Source organism: Gavialis gangeticus, unplaced genomic scaffold, assembly GCF_001723915.1.
Source record: "Gavialis gangeticus isolate Ggan-Ray unplaced genomic scaffold, GavGan_comp1, whole genome shotgun sequence".
Taxonomy (NCBI): domain Eukaryota; kingdom Metazoa; phylum Chordata; order Crocodylia; family Gavialidae; genus Gavialis; species Gavialis gangeticus.
Window position 1 is genome coordinate 95,947,924 of NW_017728992.1, and position 5,158 is coordinate 95,953,081.

Consider the following 5,158-nt stretch of genomic DNA (forward strand, 5'->3'; position numbering starts at 1 on the left):
TCCCTCCTCCCCCCCCCACCCCCAGCCAGCCTGGCGCTGGCCCGGCACGAGGTGAGTTGCGGGGCGAGAGCACCGCTCCGCCGGGGACTACCCCGCAGCCTCGATTTCGCGCACGGGGGGAGGGGTTCGGGGTCGGGGTCTGATGCGCCCGCCCCGGCCGTGTGCGGTGCAGGGCTCCCTCCCCTCCCCCCCCGGCCTGGTCCATCCGGGGGGCAGCCCGGGGACACCTGTGCTCCCCGATGGCGCTGTCCGTTGGGGGTTGTGACGTAGGCGGGAGGGGCCGTGCGGGGAGTGTTGGCCCCTCACAGCCTCCCCCGGGGGCTCTGCGCAGCATGGGGCCCTGGTCAGGCTCCCCTCGCCCTGCCCACCGCCCCTGGGGCTTCTGGGCAAGGGGCGCTCCGCTTTGCTCTGCCTCCTGTCCCCGAGCAGAGCCGGGAGGTGTCTAGTGTTGTGGTCTTGTGCTTCCGCCCCCCAGCTGGTCTCTGCCACGGTGTTGGTGTTAAGGCGCAGATCTGGGACTGGGCTTTGTGCAGCACTTGCCTGTGGCACGCTGCCTGCACGCGCTGTTCACTTAAGGTGCCTGGTGGGGGCCCCACGCGTCACCTACTCCTTTCACGCTGTTTTTCCATGAAAGCAATTGCGCGACCGTGGTTAGCCCCCTTGAGGCCCGTTGCAGCCCCTCCTGGCTGCAACTGACTGAGAAGTGAGGCCATGCAGGAGGTTGAGCCTGTATTGCCTGGGAGTGTTTGTTTCTAAACAGTGGAGAGCAGCAGTTGCCCAACTGTGGGTGGTGACCCTTACCAGGGTCGCAGCATCAGCCGGTGGGGGTGAAGGGCTGTGGGCTGGGAGTGAGGGGCCACACTGAGGAAATGGGGCCCTAAATGGAGTTATGCTGGGGGAAAATTTGGGAAGCACTGGTGTAGAGTCTCCCACTCCCTAGCTAAACAAATGTGAGTGTTTTTATCTCATAAGGTGGCTTTTTGTTTATATATAATATACGTGTTGCTTTACTTTATGAGCCCCTAAGCCAAGTTTTCAGAGGTGGTTCCTGACATTGTACTTAGTTGTAGAGAAGTCAGGCTGAAAGGGACCTCCTTATCCAAACCATCCCATACAACCATAATCTAAACTGTTACCCTCATCCCTGACACAAAATAGACTTGATGCCCTAACTTGCAAGAAAACCACAGCAGCTGGTGTCCTTCTCTAATTTACACACAGATTTTGTAATTCCTGTGTACATCAGGCACGTAACTGCCCATGTAGTCCAAGCAGCCTACTGTTGCGAGTGAAGTACGTGTGGCTGGATGCTACGCACAGTCATCTATGAAATGTTGTCTTTGTTAACTTATGGAGCTTGGGCAACTAAAATAGGTGAAGTGGCTGATTGGGACATATGCATCTAAAAAAATACTCTAGGTGTTTGTTTGTGGCATAGAACTTGATGTTGCAGTAAAACACTGTAGAGAATTTACTCATAATTCCCTGCTTTCAGCACATTCAGATTAGGTCACATCTGATTCTAGAGACAGGCAAGCTGTACCTGCTTGCATTTGGCATCTCTTTAATTATTATAATGTCTGGATGTCCCAGCTGCCAGCTCCCCGTTATGTTAATAGAGTCAAAGAACCTTGGTTTAGCTGTTAAGGTTGAAGGTACTTCAAATGAAAGTTAAAACTGACATCTTTATAAACCAAAGGTGTCACTGGGCTGGGTCCAGTCACAGTGGCATGGGTCGGGCAGTCATATGGATCTGGGGTGGGTGGTGGGCGTCGGACTGTAGCAGATGAATTAAGTCCATATCTGCACAGCCTTGCTGGCCCCTGACTGCCAATGACCATGTCCATTGGTTCCCAGGGACCCCAAATTCTGTGGTAGCCCATGCCTTGCTAGTCCTGGCCTGCAGCTTCCAGCAGCTTGTTGGATGGAACAGTTCTGTGGGCTGGATTTGGCCTGTGAGCCCTGTGTTTGACACCATGACTTAGGCTTAGGAAACTGTCAGACACCATTTATTGTGTGTTGCAAATGTATTAGTACGTGGTAACAGTGTAGCATTATTGATCAATGCACAACTGTTATAAATAATTAACATCATATGGATATAAGCTTTTCATTACTTTTTTGGGGGGAATTCTATGAAGTGGTTGAAAAAACAAAAACAAACTCATGTCTTGTTCTCTCTCCCCCTTCCATCTCTTGAGGTACAGAATTGTGGTTGACTCCCTTCTGAACAGTGGCACATAGGGATAATTTTTGGTGTCATGTATTACCTCAAATTAATCACCAGAGCATTACCACTGAATGGCTTAAGACCAGATCTTTCTCCAAAACTGAACCTGGTCCAGCTTAACGTTTGTAACCAGAAGCCAGTCTTTCATCTTTTTCAAAAGACTGTGCAGTCTATTTGTAAGTTGTTTTCCAGATGGCAACCTTTAAGCTACCACTTACTTAAGTAAGTCAGAAATATTTTCCTGAGTGATAGTAAAAGCTGCTGTCTGGAAAGCAAATCATGAACAGACTCTACTCTGTCTTGTGGAAAGATGAAAGACTGGCTTCTGATGTCAAATATTGCTGCATATTTAATTTGCTTATGATAAGTCAGTTGCTGAATTTGTATAAAATACTGGATAGTTTGTGATCACATTTTACCCTGAAGCTTATTCATTAGAGGGCTGTGTATAAGAAAAAGCCAGAATTCTGAGAGTATCTGATACTCTAATATAAGCTGTGTAATGATTTGCATGTCTGACATAGCAGATCTGCAAGTCTTTGCTTTATAGACCTTTGATTTTGCTGGAGTTGAGAATAAGAGGCTGTTCTAATATAAAGAGAGAATCTGGTGTAAACATTTTACTGTTATAGGTGTCCAGGGATTTTTAAAAATGTAAATGAAATACTCCACTTTGCTTTGTGCAACATTTTTACTATGCTCAGTTAATTTACAAATGAAATATTATTTAGTTTGCTACTTTTGCTTTGTGATTGTTATTTGTTACTAGTATGTTTGCAACATAGTTGCATGACTGCCAGCAGCAGAACTATTATAATGTTCATAAAGGAAAGGGATTTATTGATGATTATCTGGTCTGAAAGTGACATTCCAAATCAAACCAGGATAGTTTAGGTTATGGAAAGCCTTATTATTTAGAGTTGTTTGTGCTAAATTCATATACGTTTTTATGCATATGCATTACTTGTGACATTTCTCCTAGGGAGTTCTCTATAGTAGTGGGAAAAAATCAAGTTTTTTCCCTTCTTCCCTTGAAATACTATCTTGTGGCCACCATCTTTCTGGCTTTGATATCATACAGGGTATATAGTTCTTGTTATGACTAAGTGTACGCTAGGTCTAACCAAACAAAATAGTACTCCTTTTCCAAATTTGTCACGGTGGGTGAGAATTCTGAAATCTTGATTTTTGTTGTTGTTGTTGTTGTTGTTGGTTTTTTTTTTTTTTAATTTTGGGGTTGTTTTTTTTACACTTTTCAGTAGTAAAATACCAAAGCTTTATATACAAATTAAATGCGTGCCTATCTTTCTCCATTGGCACATGTAATTAACTCCAGAAAATGGTAATGGGGTTTGATACAACAAAGAGAAAATTATTCTCATCTTCTCTGGTGTCTTGTGATTAGTCTATATATAACCTTAAAATTAGGTGTTGAAACCTCATAAAAGAAACTTTCTAGTTGTGCCAGTTTATGTGGCTATCAAAATACCTGTTAATAGGATTACTGCTTATGAGTTTGGAGAGCTGTGTTTGACTGGATCATCATGATGTAGTGTATGGATACATACACTTAAAGGTGAATAAGTGAGTGTGAAATAACTTTAGTGGGATCTTTTTTAACATTTCAGTCTGCATGGATTCTTCCTTTCTGAAGGTGGGAAGGGAGTGAAAAGTCAAAGGTCCTCATAATTCAAGTTAAATGAGTTCATGGAAGGAACCTTCCACATGAACAGATCCCTTCCCTTTTGTGTAGAACAGAGGAAAAATATTTTACCTATAAGAGATTCGTGTGCCTGTCTACAGAGTTCAGTAGTGGCTTGCTGAGAGTGGAAGAGGGAGGGTTGTGCTCTCTGGACAATGATGTGGCTCCAGAAGAAACTGCTAATATGAAGATAGACTTGTAAAATATCAGAACTTTTTGTAAAATATGTCTATGAAGATCCAAAGTCTGCAAGATTAGGAAGGAATTCAGGATCCTTTTAAAGAAAGGGTAAGCAATCTGTTCATTTAAAAATGCCAGAGAAATTAAAGCCTTAAAAGCAATTGGCATAACCTGAGATGTGGATTTAAATAATAGCTGTATTTGTGTAATCCACTCTCTGGCCTCTCTTATTCCAGTATTAAGTTTAGTTTAACGCCTTACCAAATTACATTGAAAAACTACTGTGTTGCTTGGGAAGAGGTTTAAATTAAAACAAGGGTTAGTGTGCAGACACATGCAATGATTGAACCATTCACAAATGTCACCAATTCAGAACCAGCTCCCAATTTTGTGCATGAAGTTCTGTAACTGACAACAGGGGTTGGGAATGAGCACCTAGCCCAGTACATTTCATAAGGGGCAAGGTAGGGGCTGGGGAGGGAGTGGTTACACCCATGCTTCAGGGGTGAGTGATCTGTGATTGGGGCATCTTCACTCTTATGCTTTCCCTTCTCCCCTAAACCAAAAGCCTTCAATGTGATCATGGGATACCAGCTCTTGGTGAAACTGACCAATTGTGGCCTTGGGTCCACCATGATCCACTGGCTGGGAAATTGGCTCCGTGGTCAGACCCAGAGGGTTGTAATTGATGGCAGTCACTCATCATGGTGTCCTGTGACCAGTGGGGTCCCCCAAGGCTCTGTCCTTGGACCCATATTGTTCAACATCTTCATTAATGATGTGGACATTGGAGTCGGGAGCAGACCGGCCAAGTTCGCCGATGACACCAAACTTTGGGGCAAAGCATCCATGCCAGAAGACAGGCAGGTGATCCAGGCTGACCTGGACAGGCTCAGCAAATGGGTGGAAGAGAACCTGATGGTGTTTAACACCAAAAAATGCAAGGTTCTCCACCTTGGGAGGAAAAACCTGCAGCATCCTTATAGGCTCGGCAGTGCTACGCTGGCTAGCACTATGGAAGAAAGAGACTTGGGGGTCATCATTGA

General features: G+C 44.8%; 1 protein-coding gene across 1 annotated transcript in view; it reads left to right on the forward strand.

The window, feature by feature from the left end:
• Positions 1-6: 6 nt before the first annotated feature.
• The window catches only part of LPIN2 (lipin 2), a 107,147-nt gene continuing 101,995 nt past the window's right edge, over positions 7-5,158 (forward strand). The window contains exon 1 of the mRNA XM_019525841.1: positions 7-51. The gene's annotated coding sequence lies outside the window, so the exon portion shown is untranslated. The remainder of the gene's footprint in view (positions 52-5,158) is intronic.